At 46.6% G+C, this 21,093-nt stretch overlaps 1 pseudogene; it reads left to right on the plus strand.

The window, feature by feature from the left end:
* LOC135538626 (DNA-binding protein SATB2-like) overlaps window positions 1–21,056 on the plus strand; it is a 34,056-nt pseudogene extending 13,000 nt beyond the window's left edge.
* The last annotated feature ends 37 nt before the right edge of the window (window positions 21,057–21,093 follow it).

Below are 21,093 nucleotides of genomic sequence, written 5' to 3' on the forward strand. Positions count from 1 at the left end.
CACTTGACGTTCTCATTTCCTCACTTGGCCTTCTTATTACCTCACTTGGCCTTCTCATTACCCCACTTGACCTTCTCATTTCCTCACTTGGCCTTCTTATTACCTCACTTGGCCTTCTCATTACCCCACTTGGCCTTCTCATTACCTCACTTGGCTTTCTCATTACCCCACTTGGCCTCCTCATTACCCCGCTTGGCCTTCTCATTACCCCACTTGGCCTTCTCATTACCCCACTTGGCCTTCTCATTACCCCACTTGGCCTTCTCATTACCCCACTTGGCCTTCTCATTACCCCACTTGGCCTTCTCATTACCCCACTTGGCCTTCTCATTACCCCACTTGACCTTCTCATTACCTCACTTGGCTTTCTCATTACCCCACTTGGCCTTCTCATTACCCCACTTGGCCTTCTCATTAACAAAATGGCAAAAAATCTCAAATTAGGAAAAAGTTTTATTTTATAGTTTCATTTGACATATTTTCAGTGCTATGTTTAACATAGGCCTTTTCATTAGGATAGCAATGTAAAAAAATATTAGTAAACTTTTTTGAACTGTTACTTTTGTGGAAATGATGGTAAAATGCGTAGTATTTGATCCAAAAACATAATGATAATAATTACAAAATATATAGTACAGATTCTAATCTCAGAGATCCAAGAGGTGAAAAATGACACTTGAGAATTTTGGGGTCAAATGTCATTTTTGTGTTGTTATGTTGTTATATGTCAAACAGGAAGTGATGTATTAGTGTCTCAGGGTTGTGTTCATCAGGCATCAAACTGACTGAAAGAGGGAGGGACTATGTGAAGTTGTCCAATAATAAATGATATATGTTTTCATTGCATAATGTTTTCCCTAGCATGTGGTAATGAATCCAACTCTGGTTCCAGATTTTCCAGGCTGGAGGATCTGCCGTCAGAGCAGTGGAACCACGCCACGGTGAGGAACGCCCTCAAAGAGCTACTGAAGGAGATGAACCAGAGTTCCCTGGCCAAGGAGTGCCCTCTCTCTCAGGTAGCATTTTGTGTCATGTCATGCAACTTAGTCTCTGGTGTGGAGTTCCAGTCCATACAGTATGTGACTGTGTTGTGGTGTTCCAGTCCACAGTATGTGACTGTGTTGTGGTGTTCCAGTCCACAGTATGTGACTGTGTTGTGGTGTTCCAGTCCATACAGTATGTGACTGTGTTGTGGTGTTCCAGTCCACAGTATGTGACTGTGTTGTGGTGTTCCAGTCCATACAGTATGTGACTGTGTTGTGGTGTTCCAGTCCACAGTATGTGACTGTGTTGTGGTGTTCCAGTCCACAGTATGTGACTGTGTTGTGTGTTCCAGTCCACAGTATGTGACTGTGTTGTGGTGTTCCAGTCCACAGTATGTGACTGTGTTGTGGTGTTCCAGTCCACAGTATGTGACTGTGTTGTGGTGTTCCAGTCCATACAGTATGTGAGTGTGTTGTGGTGTTCCAGTCCATACAGTATGTGACTGTGTTGTGGTGTTCCAGTCCATACAGTATGTGACTGTGTTGTGATGTTCCAGTCCATACAGTACGTGACTGTGTTGTGGTGTTCCAGTCCACAGTATGTGACTGTGTTGTGGTGTTCCAGTCCACAGTATGTGACTGTGTTGTGGTGTTCCAGTCCACAGTATGTGACTGTGTTGTGGTGTTCCAGTCCACAGTATGTGACTGTGTTGTGGTGTTCCAGTCCACAGTATGTGACTGTGTTGTGGTGTTCCACAGTATGTGACTGTGTTGTGGTGTTCCAGTCCACAGTATGTGACTGTGTTGTGGTGTTCCAGTCCACAGTATGTGACTGTGTTGTGGTGTTCCAGTCCATACAGTATGTGACTGTGTTGTGGTGTTCCAGTCCACAGTATGTGACTGTGTTGTGGTGTTCCAGTCCACAGTATGTGACTGTGTTGTGGTGTTCCAGTCTATACAGTATGTGACTGTGTTGTGGTGTTCCAGTCCATACAGTATGTGACTGTGTTGTGGTGTTCCAGTCTATACAGTATGTGACTGTGTTGTGGTGTTCCAGTCCACAGTATGTGACTGTTGTGGTGTTCCAGTCCATACAGTATGTGACTGTGTTGTGGTGTTCCAGTCCATACAGTATGTGACTGTGTTGTGGTGTTCCAGTCCACAGTATGTGACTGTGTTGTGGTGTTCCAGTCCACAGTATGTGACTGTGTTGTGGTGTTCCAGTCTATACAGTATGTGACTGTGTTGTGGTGACTGTGTTGTGGTGTTCCAGTCTATACAGTATGTGACTGTGTTGTGGTGTTCCAGTCTATACAGTATGTGACTGTGTTGTGGTGTTCCAGTCTATACAGTATGTGACTGTGTTGTGGTGTTCCAGTCTATACAGTATGTGACTGTGTTGTGGTGTTCCAGTCCACAGTATGTGACTGTGTTGTGGTGTTCCAGTCCATACAGTATGTGACTGTGTTGTGGTGTTCCAGTCTATACAGTATGTGACTGTGTTGTGGTGTTCCAGTCTATAAAGTATGTGACTGTGTTGTGGTGTTCCAGTCCACAGTATGTGACTGTGTTGTGGTGTTCCAGTCCATACAGTATGTGACTGTGTTGTGGTGTTCCAGTCTATGCAGTATGTGACTGTGTTGTGGTGTTCCAGTCCATACAGTATGTGACTGTGTTGTGGTGTTCCAGTCTATACAGTATGTGACTGTGTTGTGGTGTTCCAGTCCACAGTATGTGACTGTGTTGTGGTGTTCCAGTCCATACAGTATGTGACTGTGTTGTGGTGTTCCAGTCTATACAGTATGTGACTGTGTTGTGGTGTTCCAGTCCACAGTATGTGACTGTGTTGTGGTGTTCCAGTCCATACAGTATGTGACTGTGTTGTGGTGTTCCAGTCCATACAGTATGTGACTGTGTTGTGGTGTTCCAGTCCACCAGTATGTGACTGTGTTGTGGTGTTCCAGTCCACAGTATGTGACTGTGTTGTGGTGTTCCAGTCCACAGTATGTGACTGTGTTGTGGTGTTCCAGTCTATACAGTATGTGACTGTGTTGTGGTGTTCCAGTCTATACAGTATGTGACTGTGTTGTGGTGTTCCAGTCCATACAGTATGTGACTGTGTTGTGGTGTTCCAGTCTATACAGTATGTGACTGTGTTGTGGTGTTCCAGTCCACAGTATGTGACTGTGTTGTGGTGTTCCAGTCCATACAGTATGTGACTGTGTTGTGGTGTTCCAGTCTATACAGTATGTGACTGTGTTGTGGTGTTCCAGTCTATAAAGTATGTGACTGTGTTGTGGTGTTCCAGTCCACAGTATGTGACTGTGTTGTGGTGTTCCAGTCCATACAGTATGTGACTGTGTTGTGGTGTTCCAGTCTATGCAGTATGTGACTGTGTTGTGGTGTTCAGTCCATACAGTATGTGACTGTGTTGTGGTGTTCCAGTCTATACAGTATGTGACTGTGTTGTGGTGTTCCAGTCCACAGTATGTGACTGTGTTGTGGTGTTCCAGTCCATACAGTATGTGACTGTGTTGTGGTGTTCCAGTCCACAGTATGTGACTGTGTTGTGGTGTTCCAGTCCACAGTATGTGACTGTGTTGTGGTGTTCCAGTCTATAAAGTATGTGACTGTGTTGTGGTGTTCCAGTCCACAGTATGTGACTGTGTTGTGGTGTTCCAGTCCACAGTATGTGACTGTGTTGTGGTGTTCCAGTCTATAAAGTATGTGACTGTGTTGTGGTGTTCCAGTCCACAGTATGTGACTGTGTTGTGGTGTTCCAGTCCACAGTATGTGACTGTGTTGTGTCCACAGTATGTGACTGTGTTGTGGTGTTCCAGTCCACAGTATGTGACTGTGTTGTGGTGTTCCAGTCCACAGTATGTGACTGTGTTGTGGTGTTCCAGTCTATACAGTATGTGACTGTGTTGTGGTGTTCCAGTCCACAGTATGTGACTGTGTTGTGGTGTTCCAGTCCACAGTATGTGACTGTGTTGTGGTGTTCCAGTCTATACAGTATGTGACTATGTTGTGGTGTTCCAGTCCACAGTATGTGACTGTGTTGTGGTGTTCCAGTCCATACAGTATGTGACTGTGTTGTGGTGTTCCAGTCTATACAGTATGTGACTGTGTTGTGGTGTTCCAGTCCATACAGTATGTGACTGTGTTGTGGTGTTCCAGTCTATACAGTATGTGACTGTGTTGTGGTGTTCCAGTCCACAGTATGTGACTGTGTTGTGGTGTTCCAGTCCACAGTATGTGACTGTGTTGTGGTGTTCCAGTCCACAGTATGTGACTGTGTTGTGGTGTTCCAGTCTATAAAGTATGTGACTGTGTTGTGGTGTTCCAGTCCACAGTATGTGACTGTGTTGTGGTGTTCCAGTCCATACAGTATGTGACTGTGTTGTGGTGTTCCAGTCCATACAGTATGTGACTGTGTTGTGGTGTTCCAGTCTATACAGTATGTGACTGTGTTGTGGTGTTCCAGTCCACAGTATGTGACTGTGTTGTGGTGTTCCAGTCCATACAGTATGTGACTGTGTTGTGGTGTTCCAGTCTATACAGTATGTGACTGTGTTGTGGTGTTCCAGTCCATACAGTATGTGACTGTGTTGTGGTGTTCCAGTCTATACAGTATGTGACTGTGTTGTGGTGTTCCAGTCCACAGTATGTGACTGTGTTGTGGTGTTCCAGTCCACAGTATGTGACTGTGTTGTGGTGTTCCAGTCTATACAGTATGTGACTGTGTTGTGGTGTTCCAGTCTATAAAGTATGTGACTGTGTTGTGGTGTTCAGTCCACAGTATGTGACTGTGTTGTGGTGTTCCAGTCCATACAGTATGTGACTGTGTTGTGGTGTTCCAGTCCATACAGTATGTGACTGTGTTGTGGTGTTCCAGTCTATACAGTATGTGACTGTGTTGTGGTGTTCCAGTCTATACAGCATGTGACTGTGTTGTGCTGTTCCAGTCCATACAGTATGTGACTGTGTTGTGGTGTTCCAGTCTATACAGTATGTGACTGTGTTGTGGTGTTCCAGTCTATACAGTATGTGACTGTGTTGTGGTGTTCCAGTCTATACAGTATGTGACTGTGTTGTGGTGTTCCAGTCCACAGTATGTGACTGTGTTGTGGTGCTCCAGTCCATACAGTATGTAACTGTGTTGTGGTGCTCCAGGTCCTTATAGGTCTAATATTACACAGTACACATTCACTAAAACATACACTATATTCACTCTCTCTCTCTCTCTCTCTCTCTCTCTCTCTCTCTCTCTCTCTCTCTCTCTCTCTCTCTCTCTCTCTCTCTCTCTCTCTCTCTCTCTCTCATCAGAGTATGATCTCTGCCATAGTCAACAGCTCATACTATGCCAACGTGTCCACCTCCAAGTGCCAGGAGTTTGGCCGCTGGTACAAGAAGTACAAAAGGATTCAAGGTGAGGTGTGTCCCCTCTTGGCTCCTGTAGCCTCACACACACACTCCTGTAGCCTCACACAACCAGTCATATGTCATTAGCACCTTCCACTATAACATTGCCTGTCATTGGCTGGGATCCTAACTGTAAGTCCTTGAGCTGACCCACATGTCGGGCCCTTCTTTCAGCAGACAGTTATCATTGGCCCTTGAGTAGTGTCGGATCAAGCTTCTGGGGGCCTAAGGCAAGGCTTGATTGTGGGGGGCCACCTCCCGCCTTAAAGCTCAAAAACTATATTTTGATTTTGTTTTTGATTAGTCCACTGTTGATAAAGTCCCGAAACGTTTTGCAGGTCAGCAGTCAAGGTTTCAAGATATTGGACATTCAAGAAGCAAACTGTCATCTGCCACATCATGATGATGATGCGTTTTGCCAGTGACAGTTTGGTTCTTAAAAGTCCAATATCTTGAAAACTTGACTGCCGACATACAAACCATTTAGTATTAACAGTGGATTAATGATGTTCCTTTACGTCCATACGCACAGTCTGCTTATAGGAGATACAGCACTACTATAGAGCAGGCCTCTGAGATGTGGGTTAACTACACTGCAAAATCCCCCCCGAGAAAAAAGCTCTATAGAGACTAGAAACCCCACCATGATCCATGGTATTAGAGACATCTTTATAGAGACTAGAGACCCCACCATGATGCATGGTATTAGAGACAACTCTATAGAGACTAGAGACCCCACCATGATCCATGGTATTAGAGACATCTTTATAGAGACTAGAGACCCCACCATGATCCATGGTATTAGAGACATCTTTATAGAGACTAGAGACCCCACCATGATGCATGGTATTAGAGACAACTCTATAGAGACTAGAGACCCCACCATGATCCATGGTATTAGAGACATCTTTATAGAGACTAGAGACCCCACCATGATCCATGGTATTAGAGACATCTTTATAGAGACTAGAGACCCCACCATGATGCATGGTATTAGAGACAGCTCTATAGAGACTAGAGACCCCACCATGATCCATGGTATTAGAGACATCTTTATAGAGACTAGAGACCCCACCATGATCCATGGTATTAGAGACATCTTTAAAGAGACTAGAGACCCCACCATGATGCATGGTATTAGAGACAGCTCTATAGAGACTAGAGAACCCACCATGATGCATGGTATTAGAGACAGATCTATAGAGACCCCACCGTGATGCATGGTATTAGAGACAGCTCTATGGAGACTAGAGACCCCACCATGATGCATGGTATTAGAGACAGCTCTATAGAGACCCCACCATGATGCATGGTATTAGAGACAACTCTATAGAGACCCCACCATGATGCATGGTATTAGAGACAGCTCTATAGAGACTAGAGACCACACCATGATGCATGGTATTAGAGACAGATCCATAGAGACCCCACTGTGATGCATGGTATTAGAGACAGATCCATAGAGACCCCACCGTGATGCATGGTATTAGAGACAGATCCATAGAGACCCCACCGTGATGCATGGTATTAGAGACAGCTCTATAGAGACCCCACCATGATGCATGGTATTAGAGACAGCTCTATAGAGACTAGAGACCACACCATGATGCATGGTATTAGAGACAGCTCTATAGAGACTAGAGACCCCACCATGATGCATGGTATTAGAGACAGATCTATAGAGACCCCACCATGATGCGTGGTATTAGAGACAACTCTATAGAGACCCCACCATGATGCATGGTATTAGAGACAGATCTATAGAGACCCCACCGTGATGCATGGTATTAGAGACAGCAATATAGAGACTAGAGACCCCACCATGATGCATGGTATTAGAGACAGATCTATAGAGACCCCACCGTGATGCATGGTATTAGAGACAGCTCTATAGAGACCCCACCATGATGCATGGTATTAGAGACAACTCTATAGAGACCCCATCATGATGCATGGTATTAGAGACAGCTCTATAGAGACCCCACCGTGATGCATGGTATTAGAGACAGCAATATAGAGACTAGAGACCCCACCATGATGCATGGTATTAGAGACAGCTCTATAGAGACCCCACCATGATACATGGTATTAGAGACAGATCTATAGAGACCCCACCGTGATGCATGGTATTAGAGACAGCTCTATAGAGACCCCCCCATGATGCATGGTATTAGAGACAGCTCTATAGAGACCCCACCATGATGCATGGTATTAGAGACAGCTCTATAGAGACCCCACCATGATGCATGGTATTAGAGACAGCTCTATATATATCCCAACCTGATGCATGGTATTAGAGACAGCTCTATAGAGACCCCACCATGATGCATGGTATTAGAGACAGCTCTATATAGACCCCACCATGATGCATGGTATTAGAGACAGCTCTATAGAGACTAGAGACCCCACCATGATGCATGGTATTAGAGACAGATCTATAGAGACCCCACCATGATGCGTGGTATTAGAGACAACTCTATAGAGACCCCACCATGATGCATGGTATTAGAGACAGATCTATAGAGACCCCACCGTGATGCATGGTATTAGAGACAGCAATATAGAGACTAGAGACCCCACCATGATGCATGGTATTAGAGACAGATCTATAGAGACCCCACCGTGATGCATGGTATTAGAGACAGCTCTATAGAGACCCCACCATGAAGCATGGTATTAGAGACAACTCTATAGAGACCCCATCATGATGCATGGTATTAGAGACAGCTCTATAGAGACCCCACCGTGATGCATGGTATTAGAGACAGCAATATAGAGACTAGAGACCCCACCATGATGCATGGTATTAGAGACAGCTCTATAGAGACCCCACCATGATACATGGTATTAGAGACAGATCTATAGAGACTAGAGACCCACCGTGATGCATGGTATTAGAGACAGCTCTATAGAGACCCCACCATGATGCATGGTATTAGAGACAGCTCTATAGAGACCCCACCATGATGCATGGTATTAGAGACAGCTCTATAGAGACCCCACCATGATGCATGGTATTAGAGACAGCTCTATATATATCCCAACCTGATGCATGGTATTAGAGACAGCTCTATAGAGACCCCACCATGATGCATGGTATTAGAGACAGCTCTATATAGACCCCACCATGATGCATGGTATTAGAGACAGATCTCTATAGAGACCCCACCATGATGCATGGTATTAGAGACAGCTCTATAGAGACCCCACCATGATGCATGGTATTAGAGACAGGTCTATAGAGACCCCACCATGATGCATGTATTAGAGACAGCTCTGTAGAGACTAGAAACCCCACCATGATGCATGGTATTAGAGACAGACACCACCTCTATAGAGACTAGAGACCCCACCATGATGCATGGTATTAGAGACAGCTCTATAGAGACTAGAGACTAGAGACCCCACCATGATGCATGGTATTAGAGACAGCTCTATAGAGACTAGAGACCCCACCATGATGCATGGTATTAGAGACAGATCTATAGAGACCCCACCATGATGCGTGGTATTAGAGACAGATCTATAGAGACCCCCCCATGATGCATGGTATTAGAGACAGATCTATAGAGACCCCACCGTGATGCATGGTATTAGAGACAGCAATATAGAGACTAGAGACCCCACCATGATGCATGGTATTAGAGACAACTCTATAGAGACCCCACCGTGATGCATGGAATTAGAGACAGCTCTATAGAGACTAGAGACCACACCATGATGCATGGTATTAGAGACAGCTCTATAGAGACCCCACCATGATGCATGGTATTAGAGACAGCTCTATATAGACGCCATCATGATGCATGGTATTAGAGACAGCTCTATAGAGACCCCACCATGATGCATGGTATTAGAGACAGATGTATAGAGACTAGAGACCCCACCATGATGCATGGTATTAGAGACAGCTCTATTGAGACCCCACCATGATCCATGGTATTAGAGACAGCTCTATAGAGACTAGAGACCCCCACCATGATGCATGGTATTAGAGACAGATCTATAGAGACCCCACCATGATGCATGGTATTAGAGACAGCTCTATAGAGACTAGAGACCACACCATGATGCATGGTATTAGAGACAGCTCTATAGAGACCCCACCATGATGCATGGTATTAGAGACAGCTCTATAGAGACCCCACCATGATGCATGGTATTAGAGACAGCTCTATAGAGACCCACCATGATGCATGGTATTAGAGACAGCTCTATAGAGACCCCACCATGATGCATGGTATTAGAGACAGCTCTATAGAGACCCCACCATGATGCATGGTATTAGAGACAGCTCTATAGAGACCCCACCATGATCCATGGTATTAGAGACAGCTCTATAGAGACCCCACCATGATGCATGGTATTAGAGACAGCTCTATAGAGACCCCACCATGATGCATGGTATTAGAGACAGCTCTATTGAGACCCCACCATGATCCATGGTATTAGAGACAGCTCTATAGAGACTAGAGACCCCACCATGATGCATGGTATTAGAGACAGCTCTATAGAGACTAGAGACCCCACCATGATGCATGGTATTAGAGACAGATCTATAGAGACCCCACCATGATGCATGGTATTAGAGACAGATCTATAGAGACCCCACCATGATGCATGGTATTAGAGACAGCTCTATTGAGACCCCACCATGATCCATGGTTTACATAATCTTTTAATGTCACCCTTAATATAGCAGAGAAAACCAAACACTGTCAGCCTCTAATCAGAAGCAGCCGCTTGCCACTCCACACTGGGAGATCCCCTTACACACACACTCTGTGAAACGTCACACACACACACACACACACACACACACACACACACACACACACACACACACACACACACACACACACACACACACACACACACACACACACACACACACACACACACACACACACACAAACACACACACACACACACACACACACACACACACACACACACACACACACACACACACACACACACACATGGATTTACACACACTTGGAGCTCATAGCAGACCATGTACCCTCTCCTTACGCTCTCCTCCCTGTTTAACACTGTCATTCCAACATGGAGGCAGATCAAAGTTGACACCAGACCACAAACACAGGGAGAAGTGGGAGAGGAGATAAATGGTGCCTGTGGTCTGACAGGGGAGGGGGAGGGGGGAGGGAGGAGGGGGATCAGGTTCCCTACAGCCCATAGTATTAGTTCTGTTCTGTTCTGCTCTGCGGCCCCAAAAGACAAACACACTGCAGCCATCCAGATGTTGTAAAACGGGGAATGGGACGTTCCCATTGGATTAGTGTAGTCACCTCAGAATCTGATTGGAGGATCTACTTGTCAGTCTTAGGACCTTCTGTTGATGTCAATTGCATGGCTGGATGGATGGATAATACATGGATAAAATATAGTTGAATGCTGTGTAACCTACCTACTGGGCTGTACTGTACCGTATAAGTGTATTGTTTTGTTAACCAGTCTGATATATGGCATGTGACTTCACTACAGGTGAATACCTGGAGAAGATGTGGTCAGGACGGGATAGACCTGATATTAAAGGTGAGTTGGAAAGACGCCCATTACCTGAATATATATATATAGTATCTGAACAGTATATAGATGGTATTGAGATCTCTTCAGACCTCCTCTCACCACCATGTCTGTTTGTATCTGCAGTGGAGAGGGACAGCATGTCAGACGTATGTGGCCTGGGACAGCGCCCCCCCTCTCACCTGACCCCACCAACCCAGCTTGGAGGGTTACCCCTCAAGGTTGGACTAGAGGACCCCAAACCCCCAGCCAGCAACAGGCCCTCCCCCACCTGTCTCAGCAGCACTCACCCCATGCCCAGCACCACCACAGCCCACCGCCCAGACGCCAGGCGCCCCCTCCCGGTCCTCTGGCCTCCCTCCAACCCTTACTGGGCCCGGGCGGTCTCCTCTCCCCCAGCTCAGCCCTCAGATGGTCAGGCAACAACTGGCCATGGCCCACCTCATCAACCAGCAGCTAGCTGTTAGCCGCCTGCTAGCCCACCAGCACGGTCCGCAGGCCCTCCACCAGCAGCAGCACCAACAGTTCCTCAACCACCCACCCATCCCGCGCTCCTGCAAAGCCCCAGGAGGCCTCACCGATCCTGGGATGAATCCGTCGGCCGTGGAGGTCTGTCCGGACATCTACCATCAGGTCAGAGAGGAGCTGAAGAGGGCCAGCGTCTCTCAGGCTGTGTTCGCCAGGGTGGCCTTCAACCGCACACAGGTGAGACATCTACCTCCACTTCCACTTCCATTTCTAAGCACTGAAACCTCCACTTAAGTTGAATTTTCACTTAATCTCCCATTGACATCAATACATCAATGCGGGTCTGATTTTTTCAGGTTCTTTGGTCCACAGCACTAAAAGATCCGGAGCCCCCGAATCTTCTGCACATGTTTATAGTCTCTACTTTACACACAGAGAGCAGGCTACTCCGAGAACAGGCTACTCTGAGAACAGGCTACTCTGAGAACAGGCTGCTCAGTGAACAGGCTACTCAGAGAACAGGCTACTCCGAGAACAGGCTGCTCAGTGAACAGGCTACTCAGAGAACAGGCTACTCCGAGAACAGGCTGCTCAGTGAACAGGCTACTCCGAGAACAGGCTACTCAGAGAACAGGCTACTCAGAGAACAGGCTACTCAGAAAACAGGCTACTCAGAAAACAGGCTACTCAGAGAACAGGCTACTCAGAGAACAGGCTACTCCGAGAACAGGCTGCTCAGTGAACAGGCTACTCCGAGAACAGGCTGCTCCGAGAACAGGCTACTCAGAGAACAGGCTACTTAGAGAACAGGCTACTCAGAAAAACAGGCTACTCCAAGAACAGGCTACACAGGCCAATGGTTCTGGTGTTGTTTAATAAAGTTAGATCAAAGCAGAATCAATGTCTGCCAGATCACATAATGATCACAGTATTCTACATTACATAAACCAATATAATAGCCTAGTATACACTTTACTGGAAGACAAAAAACAACAGCAAATTGTTTTCTCACTGTAGGCTATTTCTAAAACTCAAAACACGCGCCACTGGACAAAACACTAGGATGGCTGCAGTTTGTTAGGCTACCATCTGCTCTAAGATTAGTTCACTCATTCGCACTTTAGGCTACTTCTAAACAACACTGTAGGATACTTCTAAACAACACTGTAGGCTACTACTAAACAACACTGTAGGATACTTCTAAACAACACTGTAGGATACTACTAAACAACTCTGTAGGCTACTACTAAACAACACTGTAGACTACTACTAAACAACACTGTAGACTACTACTAAACAACACTGTAGGCTACTACTAAACAACACTGTAGGCTACTACTAAACAACACTGTAGACTACTACTAAACAACACTGTAGACTACTACTAAACAACACTGTAGACTACTACTAAACAACACTGTAGGCTACTACTAAACAACACTGTAGGCTACTACTAAACAACTCTGTAGGCTACTACTAAACAACACTGTAGACTACTACTAAACAACACTGTAGACTACTACTAAACAACACTGTAGGCTACTACTAAACAACTCTGTAGACTACTACTAAACAACTCTGTAGACTACTACTAAACAACACTGTAGGCTACTACTAAACAACACTGTAGACTACTACTAAACAACACTGTAGGCTACTACTAAACAACACTGTAGACTACTACTAAACAACACTGTAGGCTACTACTAAACAACACTGTAGAATACTACTAAACAACTCTGTAGGCTACTACTAAACAACACTGTAGACTACTACTAAACAACTCGGTAGGCTACTACTAAACAACACTGTAGAATACTACTATACAACTCGGTAGGCTACTACTAAACAACACTGTAGGCTACTACTAAACAACTCGGTAGGCTACTACTAAACAACACTGTAGGCTACTACTAAACAACACTGTAGACTACTACTAAACAACACTGTAGGCTACTACTAAACAACACTGTAGAATACTACTAAACAACTCGGTAGGCTACTACTAAACAACACTGTAGACTACTACTAAACAACACTGTAGACTACTACTAAACAACACTGTAGACTACTACTAAACAACACTGTAGACTACTACTAAACAACACTGTAGACTACCACTAAACAACACTCTAGGCTACTACTAAACAACACTGTAGGCTACTAAACAACACTGTAGGCTACTACTAAACAACACTGTAGACTACTACTAAACAACACTGTAGACTACTACTAAACAACACTGTGACTACTACTAAACAACTCTGTAGGCTACTACTAAAACAACACTGTAGGCTACTACTAAAACAACACTGTAGGCTACTACTAAAACAACACTGTAGACTACTACTAAACAACACTGTAGACTACTACTAAACAACACTGTAGACTACTACTAAACAACACTGTAGACTACTACTAAACAACACTGTAGACTACTACTAAACAACACTGTAGGCTACTACTAAACGACACTGTAGACTACTACTAAACGACACTGTAGACTACTACTAAACGACACTGTAGACTACTACTAAACAACACTGTAGGCTACTACTAAACAACACTGTAGACTACTACTAAACAACACTGTAGGCTACTACTAAACAACACTGTAGAATACTACTAAACAACACTGTAGACTACTACTAAACAACACTGCAGGCTACTACTAAACAACACTGTAGACTACTACTAAACAACACTGTAGACTACTACTAAACAACACTGTAGACTACTACTAAACAACACTGTAGACTACTACTAAACAACACTGTAGACTACTACTAAACAACACTGTAGACTACTACTAAACAACACTGTAGACTACTACTAAACAACACTCCCTGTAGACTACTACTAAACAACACTGTAGGCTACTACTAAACAACACTGTAGACTACTACTAAACAACACTGTAGGCTACTACTAAACAACACTGTAGACTACTACTAAACAACACTGTAGGCTACTACTAAACAACACTGTAGGCTACTACTAAACAACACTGCATCACTCATCACTGAAACACACTGAGATCAAATGGTCACTATGCAGAATGATGCTGCATGGACGTTTCACCGGTAAAACCTGAATAATTATCATGCACTATTAAATGCAGTGTTGTTTTTGTCTTCCAGTGAAGTTATACTAGGCTATTATATTGAGTTCTGTAATGTAGAATACTGTGATGGTTATGGGATCTTGCCGACATTGATTCAGCTTTGATCTAACTTTATTAAACAACACCATTCGCCAGCGGAGCTGATACACACACGTGGTCTGCACATGCGCAGAAGCTTCGGGGAGCTATGGATCTTTGAGTGCAACGGACTACATATCCAGAAGAAGTGGGATTCACGGCCAGAACTGTGACCACTGTAGCTTTTGAAGGGTCTCAGAGTTGGTTTGTCATCAGTAGAGACCTGTCTAAATCCCTAGCATGTCATATGAGTGTTCTGAAAGCTGAATATAACTCCACTGCACTGATACTGACTGTTGACAAAGCCCAATACACTGACATAGGGACATTCCTACCTAAAGAGAGTAGAGTAGAGTAGAGTAGAGTAGAGTAGAGTAGAGTAGAGTAGTGTGAGAGAGTGAGAGAGAGAGAGAGAGAGAGAGAGAGAGAGAGAGAGAGAGAGATGTAATGAGAGAATTAGAGTATGAAAGATTACTTGGAGGGTCCTTGCTAAGAGACCTGACATATGCGCGCGTGTTTGTGTCTCAGGGCCTGCTGTCTGAGATCCTTCGTAAAGAGGAGGACCCTCGCCAGGCCTCCCAGTCACTCCTGGTCAACCTCAAAGCTATGCAGAACTTCCTGAACCTCCACGAGAGCGAACGCGACCACATTTACCAGGAGGAGCGTGAACGCAGCATGAACCCCAACCTCAACCTAGGCAACCTGACCCCAACCAATCAGAACTCCAGCTCCACTGGCCAGCGACTCACACAGGTACACGTACATACCCAGGTGTCCTCGTGTACGTTGAATAGGAACACTAGGGAATAGCCACATCAGGCACACATCTACAACCACACCTGGGTTTAAATAGTATTCATATTTCCTCTCTAATACACTGAAGTGCCAGGGTGGGTGGGGTTTGCACTTTTGGGATTGTTGCATTGGTTCCATTGCGTCTGGAAATCTCAATCTCAAAGTGAAGTTTAAGTATTTGAAAGAAAATAAATACTATTCGAGCCCAGGTCTGGCTACAACCCACATCACACACAGAAACACCCATGCCAGTACACTAACAGGTAAACACTGTAGTCTCATCACACACAGACACACCCCTGCCAGTACACTAACAGGTAAACACTGTAGTCACATCACACACAGACATACCCCTGCCAGTACACTAACAGGTAAACACTGTAGACACATCACACACAGACACACCCCTGCCAGTACACTAACAGGTAAACAAATGCAGGCAATCTCTTTAGGGACTCAGTAACCTAGACGATTAGCCAGTCTTGCTCACTAAAACCTCTCTTTCTTCCCCCCCCCCCGCCCTCTCCTCCCTACAGCCCAAGCCCCCCCTGACCCAGGTCAGTGCTGAGCTGCCCTTGAAGATGGAGTCCCTGGTCAACATCAACATTACCTCTGGGATCTATGATGAGATCCAGCAGGAGATGAAGAGAGCCAAGGTGTCCCAGGCCCTGTTCGCCAAGGTGGCCGCCAACAAGAGCCAGGTCAGTCCACACACATACAGTATACCAGGGGTCACCAACAAGAGCCAGGTCAGTCCACACACATACAGAATAATTAAGGGTCACCAACAAGAGCCAGGTTAGTCCACACATACAGAATACCAGGGGTCACTAACAAGAGCCAGGTTAGTCCACACACATACAGTATACCAGGGGTCGCCAACAAGAGCCAGGTCAGTACATTAGAATACAGTATACCAGGGGTCGCCAACAAGAGCCAGGTCAGTACATTAGAATACAGTATACCAGGGGTCACCAACAAGAGCCAGGTCAGTACATTAGCATACAGTATACCAGGGGTCGCCAACAAGAGCCAGGTCACATTAGAATACAGTATACCAGGGGTCGCCAACAAGAGCCAGGTCAGTACATTAGAATACAGTATACCAGGGGTCACCAACAAGAGCCAGGTCAGTACATTAGCATACAGTATACCAGGGGTCGCCAACAAGAGCCAGGTCAGTCCACACACATACAGTATACCAGGGGTCACCACCAAGAGCCAGGTCAGTCCGCACATACAGTATACCAGGGGTCACCAACAAGAGCCAGGTCAGTCCACACACATACAGTATACCAGGGGTCACCAACAAGGGCCAGGTCTAGTACATTAGCATACAGTATACCAGGGGTCACCAACAAGAGCCAGGTCAGTACATTAGCATACAGTAGACTGTATATAAGTATATAATAACAATACCATACTCTAGTGAGAGGAGCTCAGTGGTTCTGTTTGAAGCCACCCAGCTGAAGGTGAATTACTGACATCCTGGGATCAGGATGCTTAGTATAATGTGTAAATATCTGTAAACAACCGTAACACACACACACACACACACACACACACACACACACACACACACACACACACACACACACACACACACACACACACACACACACATACCCACACACACACACACACACACACATACCCACACACACACACACACACACACACACACACACACACACACACACACACACACACACACACACACACACACACACACACACACACACACACACACACACACACACACACACACACACACACACTCATGTGCATGCCTGCACATGCATGTAATGCACACAATATCCCACACAATGGAGAATGTCATTTCTCCTGGGTTGATGAACTGTGGTGGATTTGATGGGAGGTAAGATCACATATCGGGGTATGTGGGCGGGGATGTCAAGCATGCGCTGGTTGTTTGGTACCACAGGCTGTGGTATCTGACTGTCGGGACCCGTGGCGTACCATCATGTCTCCGTGTGCAGATAAACAATGTGGGCGTCCAGGGCCGGGTAGAGATAAAAGAAACGTCTGTCACGCCAGCCAAAGGATCTGGCTTACGTGTGTGTGTGTGTGTGTGTGTGTGTGTGTGTGTGTGTGTGTGTGTGTGTGTGTGTGTGTGTGTGTGTGTGTGTGTGTGTGTGTGTGTGTGTGTGTGTGTGTCTATGAGCATGTGTGTGCTGGGTTACACTGCGGGACCTCGTCAAAGACACTCCAAATAGAGGGACAGAGCATGCGGGATGTGGTGGCACATGAAGGAGAGGGATCCACTGGAGATAGCCATCTAGGAGAGGGAGCCACTGGAGATAGCCGTCTAGGAGAGGGATCCACTGGAGATAGCCGTCTAGGAGAGGGATCCACTGGAGATAGCCGTCTAGGAGAGGGATCCACTGGAGATAGCCGTCTAGGAGAGGGCTCCACTGGAGATAGCCGTCTAGGAGAGAGATCCACTGGAGATAGCCGTCTAGGAGAGGAACCACTGGAGATAGCCGTCTAGGAGAGGGATCCACTGGAGATAGCCAACTAGGAGAGGGAGCCACTGGAGATAGCCATCTAGGAGAGGGAGCCACTGTAGATAGCCGTCTAGGAGAGGGAGCCACTGTAGATAGCCGTCTAGGAGAGGGATCCACTGGAGATAGCCGTCTAGGAGAGGGAGCCATTGAAGATAGCCGTCTAGGAGAGGGAGCCACTGGAGATAGCAATCTAGGAGAGGGAGCCACTGGAGATAGCCATCTAGGAGAGGGAGCCACTGGAGACTACCTCTGAGGGTTTAGAGCTTGAGGTCGTCACCTCATACAAGTACTTGGTAGTATGGCTAGACGGTACACTGTCCTTCTCTCAGCACATATCAACGCTGCAGGCTAAAGTTAAATCTGGACTTGGTTTCCAAACTAACCCTGATTCAGATGACCATCCTACTCATGCTAGATTACGGAGTCAGCTCATCAGCTCATCAGAATCCGTCCTCTCGGTTTGGGTTAGTGTCAGAGACAGATGGTGATTCATCTTTGGTTCGCTGTCTTTGTATGACTGGTATTTGACAAGAGAGAATGGTTTGACCTGTGAAGTCTTTTGGTCTGAGGGTTGTACAGAGAGATCACATGATCATGGCTGGTCTGAGGGTTGTACAGAGAGATCACATGATCACAGCTGGTCTGAGGGTTGTACAGAGAGATCACATGATCACGGCTGGTCTGAGGGTTGTACAGAGAGATCACATGATCACAGCTGGTCTGAGGGTTGTACAGAGAGATCATATGATCACAGCTGGTCTGAGGGTTGTACAGAGAGATCACATGATCATGGTTGGTCTGAGGGTTGTACAGAGAGATCACATGATCACGGCTGGTCTGAGGGTTGTACAGAGAGATCACATGATCACGGCTGGTCTGAGGGTAGTACAGAGAGATCACATGATTAAGGCGTGAGGATTCTTGAGGAAGACATAAATAGACTGCTGTTGTTCTGGGTGGTTTCAGATTGTACTATCTAAGAAGTGGATTATAGAATAGAAAAAAATAGGTTGCGTGTGTGTGTGTTTTTCACACACGTTAGTGTGGTGTGTGTAAACACGTGTGAGATACAGGCTTGTGTGTCTCTGTGTGTGCGCCACTGCTGGTCAGGGGGTAGGGTCTCCTACAGGCCTGGCTCTGTGAGGGGTCATGGCTCAGTGACCCCATCTGGCCATGGCCCTCTCCGGAGAGACGGCTGGGGGGAGGGAGAGAAGGAGCCCTGATCAGGTAATGAATACGGGGTGCTGGAGGAGGCTGTGTACAAACAACAGCTGGTGTCAGTGCCTGGGCCAGTCTAGCAGAGATAATCACATCTCTCTCTCTCTCAGCACCACATCACTTTCATCTGGAACTTGTCTTTTGCTCGTTTTCCCCCATCCTGTTCTTTCATGTCTCTACCCCTCTCCATCCCCTTGTCCTGTCTCTCTTTCTCCATTTCCTCTCTCACTCTAGTGCTGTATGTTAAATGACCCGTCATCCCTCCCTCTCTGTCAGGGCTGGCTGTGTGAGCTGCTGCGTTGGAAGGAGAACCCCAGCCCAGACAACCGGACTCTGTGGGAGAACCTGTGTACCATTAGAAGGTTCCTGACCCTGTCCCAGGCTGAGAGGGACATGGTGTATGAAGAGGAGTCCAAGCACCACTACAGTGAGAGGCTTCACACTGTCCTCCACATGTCTCCAGAAACACAGGTGAGACTCCACTGTCCTCCACATGTCTCCAGAAACACAGGTGAGACTCCACTGTCCTCCACATGTCTCCAGAAACCCAGGTGAGACTCCACTGTCCTCCACATGTCTCCAGAAACCCAGGTGAGACTCCACTGTCCTCCACATGTCTCCAGAAACACAGGTGAGACTCCACTGTCCTCCACATGTCTCCAGAAACCCAGGTGAGACTCCACTGTCCTCCACATGTCTCCAGAAACCCAGGTGAGAGACTCCACTGTCCTCCACATGTCTCCAGAAACACAGGTGAGACTCCACTGTCCTCCACATGTCTCCAGAAACCCAGGTGAGAGACTCCACTGTCCTCCACATGTCTCCAGAAACACAGGTGAGACTCCACTGTCCTCCACATGTCTCCAGAAACACAGGTGAGACTCCACTGTCCTCCACATGTCTCCAGAAACACAGGTGAGACTCCACTGTCCTCCACATGTCTCCAGAAACACAGGTGAGACTCCACTGTCCTCCTCATGTCTCCAGAAACCCAGGTGAGAGACTCCACTGTCCTCCACATGTCTCCAGAAACACAGGTGAGACTCCACTGTCCTCCACATGTCTCCAGAAACCCAAGTGAGACTCCACTGTCCTCCACATGTCTCCAGAAACACAGGTGAGACTCCACTGTCCTCCACATGTCTCCAGAAACCCAGGTGAGAGACTCCACTGTCCTCCACATGTCTCCAGAAACCCAGGTGAGACTCCACTGTCCTCCACATGTCTCCAGAAACCCAGGTGAGAGACTCCACTGTCCTCCACATGTCTCCAGAAACCCAGGTGAGACTCCACTGTCCTCCACATGTCTCCAGAAACCCAGGTGAGAGACTCCACTGTCCTCCACATGTCTCCAGAAACCCAGGTGAGACTCCACTGTCCTCCACATGTCTCCAGAAACCCAGGTGAGACTCCACTGTCCTCCACATGTCTCCAGAAACACAGGTGAGACTCCACTGTCCTCCACATGTCTCCAGAAACCCAGGTGAGACTCCACTGTCCTCCACATGTCTCCAGAAACCCAGGTGAGACTCCACTGTCCTCCACATGTCTCCAGAAACACAGGTGAGACTCCACTGTCCTCCACATGTCTCCAGAAACCCAGGTGAGACTCCACTGTCCTCCACATGTCTCCAGAAACCCAGGTGAGAGACTCCACTGTCCTCCACATGTCTCCAGAAACACAGGTGAGACTCCACTGTCCTCCACATGTCTCCAGAAACCCAGGTGAGAGACTCCACTGTCCTCCACATGTCTCCAGAAACACAGGTGAGACTCCACTGTCCTCCACATGTCTCCAGAAACACAGGTGAGACTCCACTGTCCTCCACATGTCTCCAGAAACACAGGTGAGACTCCACTGTCCTCCACATGTCTCCAGAAACACAGGTGAGACTCCACTGTCCTCCTCATGTCTCCAGAAACC

Source organism: Oncorhynchus masou, unplaced genomic scaffold (genome assembly GCF_036934945.1).
Source record: "Oncorhynchus masou masou isolate Uvic2021 unplaced genomic scaffold, UVic_Omas_1.1 unplaced_scaffold_992, whole genome shotgun sequence".
In the NCBI taxonomy this organism is placed as follows: Eukaryota; Metazoa; Chordata; class Actinopteri; order Salmoniformes; family Salmonidae; genus Oncorhynchus; species Oncorhynchus masou.